This window comes from Tiliqua scincoides, chromosome 3, assembly GCF_035046505.1.
Source record: "Tiliqua scincoides isolate rTilSci1 chromosome 3, rTilSci1.hap2, whole genome shotgun sequence".
Taxonomy (NCBI): domain Eukaryota; kingdom Metazoa; phylum Chordata; class Lepidosauria; order Squamata; family Scincidae; genus Tiliqua; species Tiliqua scincoides.
In genome coordinates this window covers 138,392,337-138,418,359 of record NC_089823.1, presented here as the reverse complement: position 1 = coordinate 138,418,359, position 26,023 = coordinate 138,392,337, and the positions used below count along the sequence as shown (strand labels likewise).

At 41.7% G+C, this 26,023-nt stretch overlaps 1 protein-coding gene across 6 annotated transcripts in view; it reads right to left on the bottom strand.

The window, feature by feature from the left end:
* Positions 1-26,023, bottom strand: part of ZMIZ1 (zinc finger MIZ-type containing 1) — a 427,264-nt gene that overhangs the window by 343,075 nt on the left and 58,166 nt on the right. For all 6 annotated transcript variants that reach the window (XM_066619836.1, XM_066619835.1, XM_066619841.1 and 3 more), the window contains exon 2: positions 743-851. The gene's annotated coding sequence lies outside the window, so the exon portion shown is untranslated. The remainder of the gene's footprint in view (positions 1-742; positions 852-26,023) is intronic.

Genomic DNA, 26,023 nt, shown 5'->3' with positions numbered 1-26,023 from the left:
AATTCTGGGAATGAGGTCAGTTCAAAGCTTGATCAGGTGATCTTTCAGGATAGAGGAATTTGTTTTCCCTGTGTCAAACCTACAAAAATTATTTTTCCCTGGCAAATCTGAAGCAAAGATTTTCCAGCATCCACTAAAGGCATAATACTGGGTGATAGATTAACCACAGTTACAAAACTGGGAGCAGGTCATGGGATTGCACATTCCGTTCACTGAGCATTTTTTCCTCAACAGATTTCTTCAGACTTTTCTCTATTAAGATTCACAACAGCACTGCTGTTAACTGTAGTTAGTGCTAACCAGGCCTCCCTCTTAACCAGAATTTGAGGTTGGTTTGCAAGCTCTTCCTAATAAGGAATCTACTAAGCATAAACAGCTGTTAACATCCTTTTTGATGTAAATGGTTAACCACGGTAAATGCAAACAGGGAAATTTTTATGCTGGAGAGGAGATACCACATGACCCTATGACATGCTCCCATGCTCTTTAGCCACAGCTGACATCCACACTGGCTTTCCAAACAGGAATGCTGCCCATGTAGAAATGCCAAGTGGAATGCCCATACAAAATGTATCTAAAACTATTACTTAATACATGGAAAGAAAAACAGGCAACTATTAAGGGAGGAAAGATAATCTAATATGAGCCAAGATACGATATAAGAATAAACAATTCCATACAAACTAATTCAGACCTCACCCATTTTTTACACTTGTCCCATGCAGAAGCTTAAAATCATTACCTTTCAATTCTCTGAAGAGGCCACTTTCAATTAGCCTACAGGAGCTCTTAAACAGGGAGAAGGGGAAAAAAGGCAAATGGGAGTGATGCCTGCATCCACAATGTCTATCCTAAGAAGAAGAAGAAAAAGAAGGTAGTTCATAAATGTTCACTGAAAGAGCATAGTAATCCCTCAACACAAAACTCAATGAAATTATCAGAATCCCAATCTCAAAAGCACCTAACACACACTTGAATTGGATTTCTTTTTTATAGAGAAAATGAAAGCTGGTGCGCATGTTCAAAGCCAAATTTCACCTTGTTTTTTGTTACAGAAGTACATTAACAAATGTAATGTTCATTCCTATCATTGAGTGAGTGAGGCAAGCTGAAGCATGGCCTTTCTAAATGATTATTATTAAGAATATATACATACCATTTTTCAACAGCAGTAGTTCACAAGGCAGTTAACATAGTAAAATAAATCAATAAATGGAGATACAGTGAACCCTCAACTTAGACCTAAATTCAACAGATTTTGGAAATATCCTACCACTTCCAATATCTGCAGACTTCTGTTTACTCCAGTAGTTCCCATCCTGCAGTCTGGGGACCACAGGTGGTCCGCGAGACCCTGAGAAATGGTCTGTGAGGTCTCAGGAAAAAAAAATGCTTTTGATCACTTCCAACATCTCTCTGAGCGAGCAGTCCCCCATGGATCACCAGAGAGAGTAGAGAACGGACCGCCTGCAGCTGGAAGCAAAAGCAGCAAACTACAAATCTCTATAAATAATAAATCTCTAATAAATACTTTCTAATGACAAGCAGCCCACATTATCTATGGGTTTGGTAACTGTGGATTTTTTCAACTGTGGGTCTCTGAGTCTGTGGTGTGGGCCAAATTGAAGCCTCCTGAGGTGAGGGGAGCTGTGCTCCAGAGGCTCTTCTGAAGCCCACCAAAGCCATGCATGTCCACCCGCAGCCTCTCCAGGCTTCAGAAAAGCCTCTGGGCTGACTGGATCTCAGCTCCACTCAGGTTGGGGGAGGGGGCGAAAACAGCAGGTTTCAAATACCTGCTATTTTCCTTATTGGTAGGGATTCTGGGAATGGAACCCCTATGGATAATGAGGACCACCTGCATTACAAATTTAAATGTACTTTTTGTGTGTGGAGGTAGGAAGTTGCATGTGGTCATCCACAATTCCAACTTTGGTCTCAGTGGTCCACAGTCTCAAAGGTTGGGAACCACTGGTTTACTCCTAACCTAAGGTGTTGGAAGGGGCTCAGGGGCAGTATTCTCTCAGTGCTGGTGCTGCCACTCTCTTCTCTCCAATTTCTCTATTCCTGAAACCACTGTAGGAATGGAGAGTTCCCCAAGAAGTGCCAGCGAGTTTCACTTCCAGAGTAACTCTCCCTTCCTACAGCATCCTCAGAAATGGAGAAACATCCCCATTCCTCTAATGCTTTGCTCAAGGGGAAAAAGGAGAGTGAACACAGCAGCTCCAGCACCAATTTAGTCCTGGAAGGAGGCAAGCCTTCCCCCAAACCTCCTCCAATGCTTACCTACCCCAGAGAGCTCTGTTGATGCTACTGCTGCTCTCACCACCAGGGCACTCGAGGAATTGGATCTAGGAATCTGTTCCAAGAGTCCGAAAGGAGGTTTTTATGGCAGGAGTTTAAACTGACTAATGGGGAAAGGGGTGTCTACATTTTACAGACCTTTCACACCGATACTCCTCCCCCCATAAGTCAGTTAAATTGAGGGCTCACTGTAAAACATTTACATATATCTTTCCCTATATGCAGAGTATTTTACAACCATTATCTTAGTGATCCCCAGCACATTCTTGAAAATAATGTAATTATTATCATTCTGATTTTACCAATGGGGAACTAAAGTCAGAGTAGTTTTGACAAGACCACCCAGCAACTCTGAATTGAGCATCTCCACCAATATAACTTAAGTCCAAATCCAGTACTCGAATCACTGAGCCAAAGCGGCAACTTACTGACAAACTATACATAAAGAGAGTTGGAATGTTAACATAATAAAGATGGGAGGAAGGAAGAGAAACTGCATTCAGTGATATACATCAAGTATATTCCTCTCACTGTAATTATGACAACTCAAAGATGCTTTAGGCAGCATTATGATGAAAAGTCTCCCCTGACCTTTAAAAAAAATAATTACACAGAGACCTAGGTGGCAGAGCCAGTTAATAATTGCCGCACTAGTTATATCTGAAGTGCCTAAACACTTGCAAGATGAGCTTCTCCGCTATCAGGAAAACACACACACACACACACACACACACACACACACACTGGAACAAACAGAGGAAGAAGAATATAAAGTGTTCATGCAGCATGTTTCAAGTATTGAAAGCATTTCACATACATGATCGCAGAAGCCCTTAGAACATGTCCTATAAAACTAGGTCACTATTATGATGAAAATATTGTAGATGGGGGTGGGGGCAAGACACTAGCAATTAACCTAAGGCCAACCTAATGAGTTCATGGTTGAAGTCAGACTTCAACAGGGCATAGGAGTCCAGGCTCATTGTGATACTCCAGTTCTAAACTCACATTGGGGTATATCTATGCTACAAATAATTATTAGTTTTATACCAATTCAACTGTCATGGTCACCCTCCCCCCACCCCAAGAATCCTGGGAACTACAGTTTAGTGAGAGTATTCGGAATTCTCTGTTAGAGAACCCTAGCTCTCCCCCCAACCCACCCCCACACACTCAGAAGATATTCAGTTTCCAAGGAATGACAAACCAGGTTAAGTCTATCCATTGTTAGCGTATACCTTGGTCAGAATGAGGATGCTTTAATTTAAATATCCACACTTTAGGCCCTGCAATACTTATTGTAGCTGGTATTGCAAAGTCAAAGCTGACAGGAATATAGCGGTAGCCGCATCTTAAGAACAGCCCCACTGGATCGGGCCATAGGCCCATCTAGTCCAGCTTCCTGTATCTCACAGCAGCCCACCAAATGCCCCAGGGATTCCACTCATGTGCATTATATAGTATCACTCAGTGCATTTTCACTAGCTTGCAACACAGCTTTGGCTTGGTTTGACACACACCTATGCATGCAGGCACCCCACATACCAAACGTAAGTAAACAGAAATTAGAGAACAGCACATTGAGCATGACAAAAAGAATCCAAACATTCAATCTAATCAAATTTAAGTGATAATTGAAGAGAAGACAGCTGTGTTCACAATCCTCCTACAAAGATCTGCAACTGTCAATTTTTCTAATGGGTTTAGTCCAATCATTTTCCTAAGCCATACCATTAGCAAAAACAAGCCTGCAGCCAAACCAGCATGAGCCAGGATTTCATTAGATCTCATGCTGAGCAGGGTAATTTCTGGTCAGCACTTGGACCCAGAGAACCAAAATTAAATCAGGTGCTTTTGAACGTGGGTTTGGCAGCACTGAAAATTTCCTTACTCAGATTTATAACCCACTATATCCCTCGGTGGACTTACAACAGCAAACAACATTTTTGCTTTATATACTTAAGAATGCTTAAGAATACGTCAAACATCGAAAGATTTAGCTAAAACCGACCTCCACCCACACTGTATTACTGTAAGCCCACCCCAAATTTAAAAAAAAAATAAGAAAAGACACTGCCAGTGAAAGTGAATTTCAGAGGAAGTGACAAATCCCTGAGAACACTGTTCTGTGTGGTCTCTAAGGCCTATTCTGCCTTTGAAATTCAGAACCCATTGGGTCTTCAGTTTCTACTAGATGTATGCAGGGTAGTTTCCAGGCTATTTTGTGCTCTAGGCCAGGCTAATTACTTGCAAACCTCCCCCCCCCCAAATTTTTTAAAATAAGACTTTATACTTAATTATATTCCACAGCACTGTTGTGGTATTTATCATAAAATAAAAAATATATAAATTGCAAGTTGTATTTTTTACATGGGCCAAAATAGTTAATTGTATAAAACTGAGCCCCTCAAAAGGTCAGTACTGTACTGTACCCCTCTGAGGTCTATGCTCTAGGTCAGGGGTGCTCAATAGGTAGATTGTGATCTACCGGTAGATCGCGAGGCAAAATGAGTAGATCGCGGAGTGCCGACCCCCCCCCCCTCAGGTGCCTCTGGGAGGAAACGCTGGGAGTAAGGCCCATTGTACTCAATGGGGCTTACTCCCAGGTAAGTGTGGTTAGGATTGCAGCCTCACAGCCTAATCCTAGGCATGTCTACTCAGGAGTAAGTCCTGTTATACTCAGTGGGGCTCAAGGTACACCAACATACATTGTACACATGAATGTTATATGTTATGATGGCGCGAACATTGTAAAAAAAACTCTGGTAGATCTCCGGGCCTTGCTGGGTTTCAAAGTAGCTCTCGAGCCAAAAAAGTGTGAGCACCCCTGCTCTAGGTGGCTGCCTAGTTGGCCTAATTATAGTATTGGAAAGGCTCAGTGCTACAAACTAATAATTTCTATGCCAGGGAAGGTTCCCACTTCTGTTACACCTTCCATGCGTGCGTGCTCATATATACACTGTGACAAATTAAGGAACAACTGTGGACCTTTCAAAGATACTGATGCTGAAACTCCCACAATTCAGCACTCACATCCAGCATCACATCTCTAATTTCCTCTTCCACTACCCACATTATTCAATCGATGAGTATATGGTACTGTTCTGGGCCAACCAGAAACTGCAACAGTGTGACTTCGCCTGGCTTCTGCCCTCACCAAGCCTCTGAATGAGCGAGAATCTGGCTTTTCATCTACCAACTTGAAAACTTGCACTCCTATTAGTAAAATGCATGACCCATGTGCAGACAGGCCAGGAACCCAAAAGGAGCAAGGGAACTAGCATAAATGGATACTGGTGATGAAGAGAAATGGAGGTTTTCAGCAATTTAGTAGTGAAGGTGAAGAAGAACTCATTTGTCATAAAATATGAACTTGGGAAAAATTGTCCAGCCTCAACAGATAGCAGTGGATGAGTGAAAAGAAAGCTTGAGTGGAATGCAAGCAAAGGGAGTGAGTGATAGTTGGTTCTGACAGCGGTATAAATTTGAAGAGTGCAATGAATGCGTCACTACTACAGTAGGTCTTGTGAGAAGAGTTACAGACTGAACCAAAAACAATTTTAGAGATTGAAGGAAGAAAGTTATTCAAGATAAGCAACACTCCAAGGGGAAAAGGAAAAGGAAAAAAAAATTAGACCAAGAAAGGAACAATACAACATTAAAAGGCATGAAGATGGAACTATTGTTCAGTTAAAGGGAAGAAAGTAAGGCACCAGCAGTTGACTAACTAAAGTTTAAAAGTCCACAGATGTTGTACCTAGTTCCATTGATTTGTAAGGAAAAAAAAATCCAAAAGTCACATCCTTGTAATACCTTTATTAGGACCAACCAAAATGACAGAAAAACTTGAGCAGAGCAGCTAGCTTCTGAGTCCTTAAGAACGTTTTCATCAGGCTGGATGGTAAGAAAAGCCTGATGGGGAAGAAAATGGGGAGGGAGCCGAGTATGGTTAAAAATGCCCACCCCATTCTGCCTTTTAAAACTGCGTCAAAATGGAGTCAGGAGGACTTATGCAGACTCATGTTGTAGCTTCAAAAAATGCTAGACAGTGATCAGATTGCACCAGGGATGAAGGGCAATCAGTAATGGCTAGACCCCATTTTAGCCATGGGTTCAAATGCAAAAAGTTACTGTAGGAACCTTAGTATGGGAAAAGAAAGCCACACATAAGCGCAAAACGCATAAACTCATGTGTGCACGATGTGTGTGGGGGGGGAGGGTGAATTCTGTTCACAGCAATGCCTAGATTGAAGAAAAGGAATAGCCAGCAATTTAGAACGCTAATATACTCTGTGAAAGAAAACAAAAATTGCATGTTTGTTTTTTTAAAGCATTAGACTTTGAAGACATTCACGTCACATCAGACCCCACCACTAACCATCCACTACCCCCTGTAAAAGGTGACTATATAAAGAAAAGGTAGGAGGTTGGGGAAAAAATTGTGTTCCATTTCAGTTCAGTTGTAGCTGATAGCACTAACACTCTAATAAACACTGCAAGGGTGTAAGGTGTGTGTGTGTGTGTGTGTGTGTGTGTGTGTGTGTGTGAGAGAGAGAGAGAGAGAGAGAGAGATGGGGGAGCCTCAGCAACATTTCTAAAACAGACTGAATATTTGGAAATATATCAATGGAGAAAAAAAACTGCCAACAAAAATGTTGATACAGAATAGTGAAGGGAAGCAGACGGAAGCTTATAAAATATACCACTGAGAAGAGGTAGAAGAAATCAATTAAACAGTCCGGCAAACTGTTAGGAAAGCTGTTCACATAACCAGAGTAAGGTGGGAACATAGAGTGAAGGTAGCAAAGTAAGGAGAAAAAGTTTAAAGACACCAAGCATTTACCACAGCCCAGTTACCTAAGAAGATATATAATGAAAATAAAACTGTGGCTGGAGGAGGAATGTTTCCAAAATAAGCCTGAAAAGAACCAACTCTGATGTCAAAGCAACAGTGAGAATACATAAGCATACGGAAACAGCTATACTAAGACAGAGAGTAACTGCAGGAACAAAGGCGGTTTACACCCACAAAGGAGAATGCTAAAGAATGAAGGAAAATGCAAATAGCAGAAAGGGGGTGCTAATGTGCCCCCAAACCAAAAACAACCTTGCTTCTCTGGCAAATAGTTCCAGGGATGCTGCAGAGCTCCTCCCTGGTATCGGATTCTCCTCTCCCCGCCACTGGTGGTCATGTGACATCACCACATCCCACCTTGCAATACTTCCAGGCAGTGTTCCCTGCCATTTCTACTGGGACTAGGTGGAATTCTGTTTAGTGACAGCTCCAGAGCGCTCAGTGATTATGTCATTGTCGGGCTCTGGAGAGCCGTCATGGAAACGGCATGGGGGCTCCAGCCAGAGCTGTGTGGCCACACAGCTTAGAGGGAATGGTGTTTCCAGGTCTTCCCTTAGAAACCTAAGGGCATAATCCTAACCCCTTATATCAGTACTTTCCAGCACTAGCATAGCAGTGCCAATGGGACATATGCTGCATCCTGCAGTTGGGGGTCACTCACTGAGGCCTCCTCAAAGTAAGGGAAGGTTTGTTCCTTTACCTCAGAGCTGCACTGCCATACTGTCAGTGTTCCAGTACCAACATAAGGGGTTAGGATTTCGCCATAAGGCTGTGAGAAGCACCTAACCTGGTAACCCTAAGAAACAGAACAGGGGGAGCAGTGCAACAAGTCAAATTGTTACAGACACCCTCTTTCCCCAAACACGTGTCCAGTTTAAACTGACTCCATCTTGGTTTCAGAGTTGAGCAGGCCTCCCTCAAGTGAAAAGGGATGATATTTTGCTGGCTCCCAAGGAAAGGCTATGGTTGATTAAATCTGGGTGCTTGAGGTCTGACAAATGGTACCTAGCAAGAAACAAGTCCTGCCTGAATGTTAAACTGAATTACAATTGACCAACTGGGTAGTTCCTTTTCAGACTCTAGGCCAAGAAGTCCTTCCACCTGAGATAACACACCCTGCCACATTATTGTTCAGTAGAAACTTCCTGGATGGGCCATCAAGCTCTTTTCTGATCTCCTAGAAAACTCAATCAAGGACAGGAAGCCTTGCATCAGTCAAGCTCTACAAACTCCTTTGTCCTGCAGATATTCCTTTGTAAAAAGTCCTATAACTTCCCTGCTCTGGAAGCAGATTAGAACAAGAACAAGACAGGAGAAGACACAGAGGAGAGGAGAGTTTGTTCACTCCAGAAGCAGTGGGGGAGTGGTTGGCAACCTTCAGTCCCGAAAGACTATGGTATCGTGCTCTGAAAGGTGGTTCTGGAACAGCATCTAGTGTGGCTGAAAAGGCCAATTCGGGAGTGACAATCCTTTCCACACTGGGAGCAAGTGCAGTCTGTCCCTGATCTGTCTCCCTGGCTATTGGCCTTCCTTCTTTGCCTCTTTGCCTCAGACTGTTGGCCAAGTGTCTCTTCAAACTGGGAAAGGCCATGCTGCACAGCCTGCTTCCAAGCAGGCCGCTCAGAGGCCAGGGTTTCCCACCTGTTGAGGTCCATTCCTAAGGCCTTCAGATCCCTCTTGCAGATGTATCGCAGCTGGTGGTCTACCTGTAGGGTGCTTTCCTTGCACGAGTTCTCCATAGAGGAGATCCTTTGGGATCACAGCCTGGCATTTCACTTTGGAAGAACCTGGGAATTTTGAGCCCTGCCTTTCTGTTCAAGAAGGACTTCACACTCAAGCAAACCAGCAGACTAGGATAGGTGATTCCCCCCTTTTGATCTCTCTCCCCCCCCCCAAAGATTATTTCTTTAATAAACTCTTTATCTTCTTTGAAAAGCTCTGTCTTGTGGTTACTGTTAGCCTGATTCTGAGGCACTTTGAGATTGGTTGCCCTGCTCATCCATGTCAATAATCCCAAACCTTGTCACACTGCTAGAATTGACCTTGCTAATTTCCCCAATTTCAGGTGTTTGTGTATGTGCGCATGACACATGTAGGTCACACGTGTACACGTGAAGGAGTAGTGTTGGCAACAAGATGTATCACGGGAAAGAAACAATGAAGATGAAAGCTGAATAAATGTTTAAAATGGACATTCAAACATCATCAAGTCGAAATGGGGGGGAATATATAAGTGTAGTTTTTTGTTTTGTTTTTTTAAACAAACTCACAACCTGGAGCACTTCAGAGTACCACACAGATCATCAATTTTAATACAGGCCATTTGGTACATGTGTGTCAATATTGCTCAGCCAAACATTTCAAGACTGAGGAAAGTGATGAGGGTTCTATTTGTCCCTGTGCTGTTGCAAAGGAAAGGTCACTGTACCTTTAGAACAGTAATCAAGATTTTTACAAAAACTGCATAACTGAGAAGCATTGTCTTTCAACATTTCCAAGAAGATCATATTTCCCAGCATAACTGCCTATTTTCTTTTGTATTTGCTTTCCGATACAAGGAATAAGCTGTAATGACATAACAAACCTGAAGATCAGTCTGTGATAGCCATCTGGGCAATTTATTTGTTTTAGAGACATCAGAAGCAACCGAAGTACAGACAAAATGAGTAGACAGTACAAATTCAAATCAAAAAATGGACCACAAGTTCAACCTTTCTAATCCAAGAAAAAAAATCTACAAGTGGACAGACATATGAAGGAAATGTTGCAGTTACAGTAAGGAAATTTAATTAAATTTCAGGTAATGAGAAAAAATTGGGTGAGTATAACAAAAAAATAGGAGCAAAATCTGCAAAATATTGCCTGTTCTATGCATCCATGTGTTCTATAATAAAAACTGTTACCTGGACATGCTGGATCTTGTCTGATCTCGGAAGCTAAGCAGGGTCAGGCCTGGTTAGTACTTGGATGGGAGACCGCCTGGGAATACTGGGTACTGTAGGCTTATACCATAGTCTTTTGAGACTGAAGGTTGCCAACCATAATAAAAAGTAACAATATATCAATATGTTACACTATATTGCCCATTTTGTGCCCACGTTCAGGTTCCCACTCTAAGGGCCCAATCCTATCCAATTTTTAAGTGCCGGTGCAGATGTGCAAATGGGGCAAGCCCCATTGTGGGGAGGCAGTCACTGAGGCCTCCTCGAGATAAGGGAATGTTTGTTCCATTGTGGCTGCACAGGTGCTGGAAAGTTGGATAGGACTGGGCCGTTAGCCACATTCAAGATACTATTCAGTACTGTGCCCCTCCAGTAAAACTTCCACTCAGATTAAAACTCAGATTAAAAATTGAGCCTCTACCACAGAAGAACTTGGGAGGAGTATTCTATCTTGGCAGGTTCCGCCTTAACCTAAAGGATCCCTTTTATTTTGATGGAATTACAAAGGAATACCTGCAACATGCAATAACCAGACAGTAAAAGGCAGCATCCACCTATAACAAAGGTAGGTGTTTCATGAAAGTCTTTTTGTTGTTGTTGCTCAGCTGCCAACTCCTGCTGTTTAACAGGAGTTTCAGAATATTTGACATTTCTATAGATCTCAGATTCTTGAATGGAAGTTCAAGGTTTTTATGAAACTCAAGCCATCACGATGGAGAAGTAGAAAAATGTATATTATTGCTTTCATCTCAGACATAAAACATTTCTTTAAGAGTTTTGCCATTTTAAAGCCAACAGTGATTTCTAGTTATTGCCACAAAATTACTGAAGGCCAGACTTTCTGATAAAGCAAGAAAAGAGGGAAGTTCCCTTTCAGATTGTGATTCACTGAAAGCCACAGCCCCCTTTCTACATGCATCCTTTTTAGAAGTAGCACTTATGTTTCCCACACAAATGTATTTCCTGCCGTCATCAGCCCATGAGTGCCAGCTGTTTCTCACAGAGCCCCGTGGACAAACATCCAACCACAGAGCACTTCAAGCACAAACCCATTTTGTGATGGGGCACAGCCAGTGGTTGGCAGCAAAACTCGTTTCCTCATACCACCATTACCTCCTTGACATGACCACAAATGTACTCCTGTACCTTGTGATGCTATCTCAGCCTAATTCTTCTTCCACCTGCAAGAAATACCTTACTTCTATCCTCAAAGTTTGAGCCAATATTAAATTTCACCTAAAGCAAAATGGGGGGGGGGATTTTAAACTGCAGCGTTTCTTGATGTTTGTCCTCCACCATACTACTTCACATGGTCCACCTATTCAAAATACCACCAGACGTAACTGACGATGACATCATCACCAGTTACTTCTGGGTTAGGAGGCCAGATGTGATGCGACAAACACAAGTAAGAGACTCTGTGTGGACAGAAGGTCTCTTAAAGAGTCCATGAAAAGCATGCCTGGGAGCTCTGCCACTGAGCTGAGCCTCCTACTGCTATTATGTCATGTTCCTGGTTTCGCTGCCAGGCAGCAGATGTCCAGGGGTTCAACGAGTACCACCAGACACCACCTCAAGTACCACTGGTTGAGAAACACTGTGCTACTGTATCTCCTACTTGTGCAAAACAGCTAAGGAATTTTAAGAAAAGTGAGAAGAGTTTTGATATGACTAGCAGCAAACATTCTTAGGCGACTCTGTACATCTGTGCTTGGGATACCACTATTAATAATAATAATAAACATTAATGCAGGTTTTTACTCAGCTGTGGTGTGATCCCCTCCCTTTCACCAGCCCTGGCTGTCCAGTTGGGAATCCAGGATCAATCAAGCAATTGTCCATGCAGTGGGCTAAGTTTGTATGCCTTGGGACCAAAACTGCCACTAATTCCTCTTCACAGAGCCATTTTGAGATATAGAAATTCTTGCAGAACATCCAAGGCATTTTTTTTAGTTAGCAAAACATCTTGGGCAGAGAGGGAGATTCAGCACGTCCTTACCATGGTTCAAAACAAATAAGTACTTATGACCGAGTACATTTCACATAGGCATAGAACCAAGAAGGAAATGGATGAAGGCTTCACTGATGAATAAGTTCAACAGACGTCTGCATGCAAAATGCTTACCTCGGCATTTACATAACCACTTGGTAAACTACAGATCAGGTTAACAGTCTGTGGCACCAAGTGCCTTTTACCAGTTGAGACTGGCAAGTCAGCTGCAGCCCTGCTTGGTTAGAGAGCCTAGCCACAGTTATCCATGCTCTAGTTAGCTCTTGAAAAGGCTATTGCAACATGCTGGACGTGGGGACTGCCTTCAAGGATTGTTCAAAAATTGCAATAAGCAGTACAGAAACTACATTTTTAAATAGATATATTTATTAATTGATTTTTTTAAACAGGTTATACACACAAAAACATCCGGCAGCAAAAGAAGAGGTATCAGATTCTATCAGGAAGAGAAATAGTCCAAAACAACTATCCTGAGTTGACTAGGGATTGGGATGATACTTCACCAGTGTTGAAACAGCTCCACTGGCTTCCAGTTTGTTTCCAAACAAAACCCAAAGAACTGGTGCTTACAGTTTTTTGAAGACCTGCATGGCACAAACCTTGGATATTTCTTGGTATGCCTATTAATGGGGGAGGGATGGGTGTTGATCCCTCAAGTTCTTCCGCAAGAGCATTTCAATAATTAAATCCTTGAGCCTGTTTAAATCCCAGCCAGTAAAAAAGTGTGGTTACCATTTCTTAAAAACACACTGTAAGTGCATTAAATTATTGATAGCCATTAAATAGGGGTGGGGGGAAGAATTAAACCAGCTCTCAGCTTTTATCAATCATTAATGGAGTTTCCACTGGAGCATTTCACTGGGTAGATATCGCATAGCTCTGTGCACAGAACAGAAACCCAGGAGGCATGAATTTATTTTTGGTGGAAGCTAAAATTTTGTGGATTCAAGATGACACAAGGCAGAGCAGGAGATTTTTATCTGAAATAATTAAGCCAGTCAAGACTGCATTCACATGTACCTTTATAGAGTACTACACTGTACCAGGAGTCATTTCACACATTATGTGACAACAAACCTGGGTTTGCTCTCTATAGGATGCTGTAACTAACCTCCAGTGAGCATACGGTATTCCCACACACATATGCAGGACTACTACCAAAAATAGAAGCTCCATCTGAGGTTCTCTCCCACTTTGTAAAATTCATCCACTGCCCCCGATAACATCATGATGAATATTCCCTTGCCTCCACCAACAATATCCAATGATGCAGAATACATGCAGTGAAATATAGACATCTAAACCAATGAGACCAAGTTAAAAGTTGGTTACATGTCCCCATAGCAGGTTTCAAATTACTGAAAGCAAATGCTTTCCTTCCACCTTTCTCACTGAGACTCCTCCTCCATTTTCCCAATGGAGATTGTTCCCAAGCTGAAAATGAATCTACTGGTCTACAGGCCTAGTGAAAATGAACTTTGAAGTGAACAAGCAGATGCACAGTAGTAGATGCACAGAGCTGCTCTGAATGCCCATTAGGAAGATAAAGTGGGATATGAATTTGTAAATAAATAAAGTCCTATTTGGTTTGACCCATAGCTACATGAATGACTGATCACCTTACTCTGTAAAAGTCTGTCCACTCACTGAGATAATCCGAGGAGGCCTTTCTACAGGTCCATTTGCCAACTGAGGCATAGATGGTGGCGATTGCAACCAAGGCCTCTCTTCAGTTGTCAAATTTATGGACCATCTTCCCATGAAAAGCCCACCTGGCCCCCTCAATGACTCTCTTTTGGAGTCATGCACCCTGTTCAAGGCCACTACCCAGTTCACTGGGCTTAAAGGCCTTTCATGAGAGCTGGTGGCTGAACAATCTTCGGTCTGCATCTGCTGATCTGCTCACTGCTGTGTTTGTATTTGTTGCTATTTTAAGATTAGCACACGCTGGAGGCAGTATACCACCAGAAAGACTTGCAGATTTTGCAGATTTTTAAATGAATTAAAGAGCACTGAAATCTTTGAAAGAGTTGTCCCAATGGGTATACAGATGGAAACAAACAAACTGAAATTTGTTGCAAAGACAACCCAAGAATGAATGAAACCACTGCACCAGAACAACTTGGCAAAAACAGCATCACAGAAATTATTCTTGCTGGTTATTTGTTTACAACTGACAATGTAAATGCAGGACAGAATCTTGTTTTATTAAAAAAAAATACACAAACCAGCTCATATTGAAAACAGGACAGGCAGCACCACATAAATACGTAAAAACCATGGCCCATTTGGACCGGCAATTCCATAGAACTTTGAAAGCTACTGCCCACTCTGGAACATTAGCTAAAATTTAACTGCAGTAATAACAACCCCAAACATTAACTGGTAATAGACATTAGCAATTCCCAATCAGTTGGATATTGCTACTTGTAATGATGCAAAAGATCGTATATACTGAAAGGCAATTAAGGAATTGTAGCAGTGCTAAGAAGCTGCAAAGATTTAGGGTTCTCAGTCAATTCTATAAAAAGGATTTGGGGTGTTTCCTGCTTGCCCCACTTCAAAATACTGTATACTGCTGAAGCAAGGTCAGTTTCTTTTCATCAAGTGTTCATTTACTGGTTCCATTTATATCCCACCCTTCCTCTGAGAGGCTCAGAGAAGCCATTTAGTCTCTCAGAGGTTAGGCTAAGAGACCTGGCTAAGGCCATCCAGAGACTGGATTGCACCAGCATGTCTCAAAGTCCAAGCCCCAAACACTGCACCATGCACCAAATGGCACACTCACAAGTAGCATCTCTTACGGCTTCTGCATTTTTATCAAAGCTTTGTGCTTACCCTGCTGGGTAAACAATTGTCAGGTATAAAATATAATGCTTCCTCTATCTTTTACTGGGTGTATGATGATCAAGTTTTCTGAACTCACCAATCATCCTTCTGAACACACACCTGCCCTACAGCATGTTTGCCAGAAGAGCACTGCCAGGAACCGGGCCTTAACAAACACTGCTGGCTATTGTTTCTAGCCAGAGAACAGCTGTACTTTGGACCTTTCATCATCGAACCCGACAATGCAATTTCATAAAGAGTTTTAGTCTGGTAATTGAGATGTGTGAAAAATAATGAAACACAAAACAACGTTAAGGTTGGTTAACACAGTACTGTTTGGGTTGGCATACCAAGGTATAATGTGGTATAATGCATGGATGTCGGTTGATTCTAAGATAATAAAAGTTACTTTGCTAAATCTCCTGTTTATTCTTAGCATCTAGTATCCAGAGGTATACTGCCTACATGGAGGTTCCATTTAGATATCACTATTAATAGCAACTGAAACTTACCTGCATTGGTTTCATCTTATTTATTTAAGCCAGAGGGCCATTTCATCTACTTCTTACAGAGAAAAAAATTCAAGGTTTGTCACTGAGTGGATACCCAGCAGAGAATCATAAGCCAATTCCAGCTCCCTGACAAGCAATATACCTGTACGATACATACCCACAAACGTGTTTGTTCCATGCACACTATATTAACATATACCCTTAAGAGGCCTGGTTGGTACAATAACCGTGTAAAGTGTACAACCTTAAATTAGTGGCCATTCATTATTCACAATAGACCAGTGCTAATCTCTTAGACAGAACTTGCAGTTGGCATGCATAATATAGAAACTGATTATGACAATGACCCTGGGAAAAAAGTCCAATTTAGGTTTTGCACCCTCATCTGGAACTTCTCTCCACTTGCGTTGCTTCCAAGGGAATGTTGCCCCAGTGCTCCTGGATCTTTGTGATGGATTCTAAGCCCCAGCAATCCAGACCTCACCTTACATTGCCCTGCCCCTTCCAATATCACATCAGCATTATATGTGACCATCACCAAACTGCATTAAAATTAACCTGGCTACTTTGCTAAACGTACTCAGATTAAATCCAGGTGCTCAAAAGTGGGTTATGGCAGATACCATGCTAACTGAGCAAAGTGGCTCCTTTAAAAATGGTGGATCTCTTATATTTAGCAGGGGGAAAGCAACAGTCCCTGTTGAGCCCAGTGCTATGTCCCTTCTAGGAGCCTCTCTCATGTTCCTTCTGTATCTTTTTGACTGTGAGCCCTGCCAGGGCAGAGGACTATGTACTTATTTATGCTATGTAAACCACTTTCAACAAACCAAAAAAAGTTTGCAAAGTGGTACACAAATAGTTGCAGTAATGCTCAGTTGATAATGCTCAGTTTAACCAATCTAGGTGAGTGATGGTCACACATCACCAACATCAAGTAAAGGAAGGAGGGTCTATTGACAAGTCAGAGGGGCAGGCATGATCCTGCAATTGCTCCTAAAGGCCTGGTTCCACATTAAATGTAAAAGGAGTCTTATCGTGCCACTATGCTCAAACATTTGCAATTAATGCGGCTTGAGCAAAAACATCCCTAGGTCTTCTCTTTAACAATGTGAACACAATTAATGCTTCTACTTTCTCCACTATGCCCACTTTCCTTTAAGGCAAAATTCTTCCAACTAAAATAAGCTACTCCCTCCTCCCCCCACCACCAAAAGTCATTTTCCTTTAATTAAACAGACTTAAGAGTTCAGAAAAAATATAACAAATCCATATTAACACTCCTCACAGACTGACTTTAGATGTATATATTTAGATTCAACTCTATCCGCAGGGCTCAGGGTAGGCAAGAATACTTTAAAGCAAACAAGACATGACACAGAACAAAGTCCCCTGAAATGGTTGATCTGTCCGCTAAAATATCCAAAACAGACTGTGATCTTAAGGGGGAATGCCTTGCTTCTGCTCCCCGGATGGGTTGCGACCCACCAGTTTGGGAACCACTGCTCTAGTGATTACATTCATTTCATTGTCTTGAAACAATTACAAAGACCTCAGCATTTGAAAACCTCCTTTCTACCCAGCTGTTAAACAGCACAAGAGCTCTTCTTTCTGTGGAATACGGGAATTCTATCTACAAGTTCTCATCTCCCTCACCACACAATTTGGCACCAACTGTGATACAGTTCCCTTATAATAAGAATAAAGGCCCACAGCCTTCTCCCACTATAGAGACAAGTGCGCGATGCTCACAAAGTGATTCTCTTTATTTCTTCCCTGAATGTGATGGAGGGGGCAGTATGTATATCCATCAGTGCACGTTCCTGTGGCTGGAATGTATCAATCCTCTATTATTTAGAGCACATTAGATTTAAGGAGCTAGCAGGAATCATTCCCTGCTGACTGGGAAATGGGGAGGCAGGGGGGCATACCTCAACATTTGAAAGAAACATCTATTTTTCAGGAGGGTAAAAAAAGAAAAAAAAAGTTCATGTTATACAACCAAAACCAGAAAACAAAACAGGTAGGTTTTGCATGCACACTTAGAGGTTCTGATGAAGAACAATCATTAAAGGCCTGTGTAAAAGCACAACGATGGGAACGCTTCGGTTTCCTGAACCACAACCTCTGGACTCTTGGCACGAAATGGGTTGCTCCTTATGAGGACTAAGAGGAACATATTCAGCAAGAACCTTGCTAGCCTCATCAGCTGAGCTTTAAACCAAAGACAAAGGGCCCAGGAGAAAATTACAGAGAACCAAATACAGAAACAGGCACTGGAGAGTAAGAAGGCAAGAGACAAAGGAAGAAAGGCCTGCAAAAGGGTGACAAGAGACTCTCAAGTAGCAGAAGCTAATAGGCTGTGTTACCCTGGTCTCTAAAGTCTATACACTAATGAGAAGAGAATGAGTGTAACTCCCCGGACCCAGGAGAATGATGTCTCAAGATACTGAAGGAGCTGGCAAATCTGATCTCAGAGCCACTGTCTATAATTTTTGAGAACTGGTAAGGTAGCCGAGGACTTGAGACAAGCAAATGTTGCCTCTATCTTTGAAAAAAGATCTGGGAAACTACAGACCAGTCTGCCCAATGTCAACACCTGCAAAGATCCTGGAACAGATTATTGTGGAATGTTGTGAGCACTGAGAAACTAATGGGGTGATTTCCAGGAGCCAACATGGATTTGTCTAGAACAAGTCAAGCCAGACAAATCATGTCTCCTTCGTTGATAGAGTGACTAGTCTAGTAGACTGTGGGAATGTCATGGGCACTGTGTATCTGGATTTCATCAAAGCATTTGTTAAAGTCTCCCATGAAATGGTATAATATGGGCTACATGGTACTACTGTTGGGTGGATTCAAAGCTGATTGAACTACCGTTACCAAAAAGTGCAATTAAATGATAGCATATCAGCCTAGAGAAGGATATTGAGTGGAATGCCTGTCTTGGGCCCTGTGCTGCTCAACATTGTATAAATGACCTGAATGAGGAGCAGGTTCAGAGAAGGGCAACTAAGTTGGTGGGGAGTCTAGAAACCACATCCTAGGACGGATGGTTAACAGAGCTTGGTGAATTTAGTCTGAAGAAGAATAAGAGGAGACAGGATAGCTGTCTTCATGTATACAAGAGCCTGACACACAGAAGAAGAAATATAACTTACTATCGGTGGTTCCTGAGGGCTGGAAACTATGAGTTGAAAACTACAGGGAGTAGATTGAGACTAGACGTGAGGAGGAATTTCTTAATAGTGATAGCTGCCTGGCACTGGAACAGTCTGCTTCATGCAGCATTGGATTCCCTCATTAGAGATGTTCAAGCAGAGGCTGGATGGCCACATGTCAGGGAGGATGCACTGAGCAGGAGGCTGGGCTATATGACTTCCAAGATCCGATCCAACACTTTAGTTTTTGGGTTCTGGGAAATCTCAGTTCCCAATCACATCGTAGAGGGTACATGCATAGAGTTCTTTATTGGCTAACAATGAACACGTAGACATCAGAAATGAGGCCAGTGTGTGCATTCTCCCCCTCCATACATTCAATATTCATGTAGGAGATGCACACACATGCTTATATATGCCTATTGAATGAAGGCTAAGCGTGAGCAGAAAGCTTGCTTCCACTGAGCCAATGCACATAATTACAGTTCACACTAGGTCAAACTGACATTCGATTAATATAACCTGAAGATTTTGCAGCCTTAAAAGAGAAAAAAGAGGAACAGATGACATTATCTGACAATATGCACTGTGTATGTCCGCATTGCTGAACATGTGCAAATGAATAATAAACTTGATAGTGCTAGGAAAGTAGGGCACGCACACATACAAACGATGGCAGAGAAGTCTGGGGAAAAGATTAGGGTAAATATTCTAAATAAACTCTGCAAATACAGAATGTTGAGAGGGTGACATTTGATTTCACAGAGTCTAAGTTTCAAAACATGCAGCTAACTGTTTACAACCAGTGTAGATTTTGAGAGGAAGAGGACAGCTATAGACTGAAGCTGGAATAATTTCAGAGTGGGGGAGGGAGAACTAACAGAGTAATATAAGATAGATAGGTGATCACAGGGATGAAGGAAAAATGTATACCAACAGAGAAAGATAGGAGGAACAATTGTAAGCAAGGAAGAACATTTTGTGCCTGGTGGGAGGAAAAGAAGTCAAGTCACTAGCAGACAGAAAACAATAGATCAGAGGATACCAATTAACACTAAGAAAATACATTAACAGCATTCTAGCTTACACATTTTCTGAGTTAACAGCAGTACAAATGTTCCAGGGAAACAGTTTACAATTTAGAGACATGTTACAAAAAAAAAATTAAATGCAATGAATAGATTAAAATTAATATGCAAATATTGTATGTAATTTATAGTTTAAAAAAATGGGTGGGAGGAGTCCAACAAAATACACAAACCATTATTTTCCCCCCACAAGTTTTCATTTGTACAAAAAAAAAAAAAAGTCCCAAACATTATTTCCTTTAAAAGAAAAAAAAATAAACTGCCATTTCACTGACAAGTATTTCCAAGATGTCTGGTAACTAAGACTGCATTCCTGTACACACTTCCTGGGAATAAGTCCCACACAATTTAACGGTGTTTATTTCTGAGTAGACATGCATAGCATGACACCGTAAGGCACATTTGTCTTCTCCTTTAGGTACGCTTTACTGTCAGAGTCAAACAAACCTAATTTTAAGAGTACAGAGGGGAAAACGTTGGCTGCCCATATATTCTTTTTCAACTAAAGATATCAGAGCCCATTGAGTCCCTACACAGTTTACTGAGCTGGGTATCCTGCTGATGGGAAAGAGAAGGGCAAGGCAGCAATTCGGGCGGAGAAGTGACCAGACAGGTGTGCATTTGAAGTGATACGATTCTCCCATTTATCACATCCAATGCAGAAAGATAGAAAAATTACCAGCCCATAGCATAAGCCAACTACATCTCACTTCTCTGGGATTGCCTCTTTCCAGAGATGTACAAACAGCCTCTTCTGTGGGTAGGTACTTTAAGCCTCCTGTCAGCCCAATTAACTAGTTTCTTGCAGTCTGCTAGCAATTCTCTCTCATGGTACAAAGTTTTGGAATTATGGGACTAAAAAGGATCCAGCATCACCATCTCCAAAGCTAATCAAATTTCTTGAAACCTTCAAAAACGTAGTTTGTCAAAAACATGACAGCCTTGGAGCAGGGCAATATTTCAACCCTCCAACAGCCCAGCACACTCCACTGTAAAGCTACTGTAACTGTGCTAAGGTATATGCAACTGTACCATTGGAGACTGAAGAGCTGATATTGGAAAGGGGAACTAAAAGCTCCTGGTGCAAGCTACACAGAAGAAGCTGTTGAAGATTTTGTCAGACAGCTATGAGAGTTATTGTAGCTGGTAGCTTTGGGCCACAGTGCTGATACACTAAAATAGAAGACTTGGCTTTCTTTATACCCAGATATAAACAAAAAAGCTTATTTCTGTACGTTTGGAAGCTAGAAAACTTATCAAAAGCTCTGTTAGAACAGTAACAAGCCACAATAAAGTTTGATATAACAATTGTCTGAATTCACCCAGAGTATAACGAAAAGCAAAGGTCATGTTTGTGAGAACTCAAGTGAGATCAGGAAAAACACATTTTTGCAAGCTTATTGTTTAAAAATGTAGTTTTCATCTGCTCCAGTTGGACAGCAAGAGCAGATGCCTGCAAGAGTACTGGGGCAGGAAGGATCTAGCTCTCAAACTCTGTGAAAGACACCATACTATTTCGTGGCAGACCCATATGGGAGCAATTTGGGAATAAATAAAGGGAAAAAGAACCTGTAGGGAAGGTTAAATGCTTCTCAATTAATTTCTAGTGGTGTATGATGAACTTTCCCAGAACTACTACTACTAAAGGGAGATCATTTGACTGAAGACACCAAAGGTTGATTCTGGGAACCTTTGAATGCAAAGTATGCCTACTGCCTTTGAGTTCAAATCACAGCAGAGTGACAGGCGACACTTTTCCCTGGGTGGCAGCAGCACCAGGACTCCACAAGGCTGGGCAGGTGGCTGTCATTGGTTGTTTGGCGTGTAGCAAATAGGCAATGGAGGGGGTGGGGTGGGGTGGGGTACTTTTCAGCACAGTACTGCTGTGGCACTTTTCGGTGAGCTGGGCTGCCGTGTGCTGTTCACCATCACTGTTCCTTTCAATGTGAAGCTAAGCTCCATGAGAAGCTCAGCTACCCAGAGGCTTGGCAGAGATGCAATGACATCATCGTTAAATGTCTCGAAGTGGTGTTGGGATGCCCTGGCAGCTCACAGGTATGGCCTCTGGCCCCTATGCCAAAGAAGGTTGTTGACCACTTTCTTAAAGACTCAGTCATTTCTAGGAATCCATACACATACACTCCTTGTGCACTGGAAGGGAAGCTTTTTATATCTCATGAGGAGCCACTTTGACAATCCCCCTAACTTTGCAAGATGGCACAGATGCCCAAAGAGAATGTGAAAGACATCCTCATGCATGAGCAGAACACTGCACATGGTGCTTGGATCCTCCTCTTAGGTCTTATAAAGGCTCTCTTTAAACTCAGTGCTGTTTACAAAAGGTTAACAGATAGAAGCACATGTGGTTGGGAATTTGTAGATTTGCAAGCAAGTGAAAACCATATTTCAACAATTTTATTGACATTAAAAATTATTGCTTCTTAATCTTCTATTTTATTCATATGTTTTTACTTGTATTTTTATTGTTTTTAATTTTACACTGCCTTGAGCATAGAAAAGGTGGTATATACAGTACTGCAAATCTTTTAAATAAATATTCTTGCAGCTGATATATGAGAATTTTATTATTCTTGTGAAAGCAAAGCTGTGGTTTGCCAATCCAAACTTGACCTAGTTTCAGACGCAAACAATAATTTGTAAAACCACATTTAACAAAAGTTTTACATTGTATTTTATGGATGTTTTTAATAATGTGCAATCTTGCATGGATCTATATTTGTAAAACATTGTACGTTCACTTTTTGAGTACAGTGCCTACTGCATTAGGAAGATCATGGCTTTTGACTTAGTAAGACATTCCTATAAATCAGTGATTTTCAACCTTTTACATCTCACAGCACACTGACAAGGCACTAAATGGTCAAGGCACACCACCAGGTTTTTGACAATTGACAAGGCACATCATGCTGCCAGTGGGGGCTCACATCTCCCATTGGCCCTATTAATAAATGACCTTCCCCCAAGTTCCCGCGGCACACCAGTGTGCCACGGCACAGTGGTTGAAAATGGCTGCTATAAATGGACTTACAGTCTTTATATTATAGAGACATTTATTTTCTCTTTTGTCTCATGGTGTGGCCCCCATCTCCCAGAGTTGATTAGCAGCTCTCACAAAATTTTTTTTCAAAGTTCTTTCCACACAGGGTAACAATTCATTGAAATGACCAAGATTAACTGAATATCACAGGGGGCTACAGCATGAATCCAGCCACATTAACACCAATAATTAATAGCCAATGCTCAATGCTATGTCTAGGTTGCAATTCCATAGGATGACAGCAAAAGAACGGGATGGAGTTTTTGGCCCACAGAACTGAGCATCTATTTAAATTTTTTAAAACACAAGATTCTAGTCTTTATTCCTGAAAATGCCTACATCTGGCTTTTAGAATGCAGAAGGTTAGCTAACAAAGATTTCCAGTGGAGTTTCAGTACAATACATCACTTTTTGCCCCTCTCCAGGGTTAGTTAGAACAAATTATGCAAAATGAGCGACACTATCCAAGTTTGCTCAAAATGCATAATTTATATAGGTCACAGAATTAAGCTTTTTGGCACAGAATTTTGACTGCATGGGTGCAGAACGAGGACAGTTTTAGTGCAAATGATGCACAACACGAATGAAGCCCCATTCTTTCCTGGCACAGAAAACATCTTCCCTCAAATTTGGCTACACGATGGCATCAATGAAGTAGTAATGCTTTGCCTTCCAATTAAGCCAGTACGAGAAAGAGAAATCTTCCCAGTTCCAAGGAAATAGGCTGATAATGGTGATGCTCCCCCCTTTAAAACTCCCCTCAGAAGTCAATGAACAGGAGCTAAAATGTCCAAAGTCATCTCATTTTTTCTGCTCAGCTGAATTTAAGACCTGTCTCTCAAGTCCCTTGGCCCCTTGGGATTATCCACCATGATGTTTTCCATAAAGTCATAACCTATGCTGCTATATGCACATAGGTCATTCATGAGATGGCACCAATTTGCCAGTAATGCTCTATCTCAGGGGTCTCCAAACTTTTTAGTACAAGGGCCACATAGTATATTTTACACATTTTTGCGGGCTGAAAAAAAACAAACAGTTTTATAATGAGTGATTGAAATTTAAATGAATGAATAAGATTTGCTTGGATCTTTTTTGTAACCAGCATGATATGATTCAGAACAAAAGACAAATGTGACAATTACCCCTGCTAACTGGGTAAGAGGCACTTTTTCAAGTGGGTGCTCCTCTTTTATTTAGCAGGGGGAGAGTAACTGGCCCTCTTCACCTCAACAGTGTCTTTTCTAGTGGCTGTCTGCTGGAGTTCTTTTGCATCTTTTTAGATTGTGAGCCCTTCTGGGACAGGGAGCTTTCAGATTTCTGTTATGGCTTTTGGACGCAGCCCCAATCAAAGAGCGCCCCACAACCTACCACTTAATAGTCATATCTCACATTCCCAACCTGCATTTTGTAATGGCACAGCAACTAAGATTCCCTATCCAAGAGCTTGAATAATCTTCCTGTGAGTCTGAACAGCAAGCTCCATTTTATAATCTTTTTAAACAAAAAGAAACAAAGCAGATCTTAGTCTCATCTTCCTCATTCCCCTCCTCCTTTTTCCCCTACAGGCAAAACCTGACCTTAAAAAGCCTGGTCTGTTCAGTTATTATTATACTATTCCTTTGTCTTCCATCTCAAACAGATGAAATCAGATGCAATTCAAGGCTAATTCAATCTCTAATTACCTTAGGATCTTAATGGCCCTGATCTGATATGTTAACATTAATTTTACCATGTTAGATACTTCACGGATGTGCCATTTCTTGCTAATCTGGATCAGCTCTTTGCTATAATTTTTAATAAGTGAAAAGCAATGGGAGGAGGGAGCAAAAAAGAAAAGAAAAAGATAAATGTCATATTAACTCATGACAACTTCTACAGACAGCAGAGGGAATTTGGGGCATTTGGTGGGCCGCTGTGAGATACAGGAAGCTGGACTAGATGGGCCTATGGCCTGATCCAGTGGGGCTGTTCTTATGTTCTAATGGAAGAAAAATAAGTGGAATAATTTATCTGAGGAAGAGAGGTTTGCTTCTTCCTTGAACAAAAGCATGTAAAGCAATAGCCCAATAGCCAAATGACACCATTTGGCATGGCTGAGAGATTCTATGAAGTTCCATGTTGGCATCCTTTAGTCTTGGAAGACTATGGTATCGCGCTCTGAATGATGGTTCTGGAACCAAGTCCTCTCCAGTGCGCAAAGCCTAGGTAAAGTAGGTATGGAGGATAGACTGTTACCCATGCAGCAAATCCCCCCTCTCCACGTCGCTGAAATGGTCCAATGGAAAGGCAGAAGACAATACGGTTGGTTCCAGCGGCGTCACAGGAGTTGCCAGAGCATGACTGTATACAGCGGCGAACTGCCTCAGGGACTCTGGCTCCAGATTTTGCCTTGAGGTTGACTCCTGAAGCCTTTTCCATAACTGAATGTAGCCACAAGGCAGTGGAGGTTTGGGATCAGAGTATTCCTTCTCTCAGATGAGCTGCCTTCCCAGGCTAACGAATTCCATCTACCCGGTGGCTGTTTAGTCACCTCCTATGACAAGTACAGCCAAACTGAGAGCCTATTCTTATCCCCCAGCCCCCAGGGGAGAATGGCTTACTTCTATGAAGTAAGTAGCCAAGATCATAACAACATGGATGCTGCAGGTCAAAAAAAGGGAAAGCTGGTGGAATACTTGAGGGAAATTTGCCCAGCAGCTGCTTTGGCTTAAACCAGTGCTATTAGCTCCTCATTTTGGTGAAAATTAAAGTCACTCTAAATGGATGGCAGCTGAGAAAATACTGTCTGGGGCAAAAAAGGCAATCAGTACTCATTACTTTCCAGCCTACATCACCCTGTGACTCATCTTTCAAAATACCTTGTCACCCATGAGCTTGGGGACACACAGGACAGATTCTCAGTTGCATTGTGCTGATTAATACTTTTAAAACACAAATTTGAACATTCAGACATTAATATCACAACACAAGGTCTTTGACTATCTGCTTAGACAATTTTTATTTTGACAAAAAAGTCAGGGATTAGCACAACAAGTTCTCAAAACACATTTCAGACAACAAAATGAAACCAGTAATCAGTTTCATCAGTCTAATCTAGAATTAGAATCCAACATTTCCAAATCTGGCGCAAATATCTAATTTTTACTATAATCTGCATACAATATTTCAGGTTGTACAAGCTAATGTCAAATGCCTTGATCCTGACAGCATTAAAAGTCACAAAAAGGTTCCCTATTCTACCTTTACTCCAACTCTACCAGCCAAAG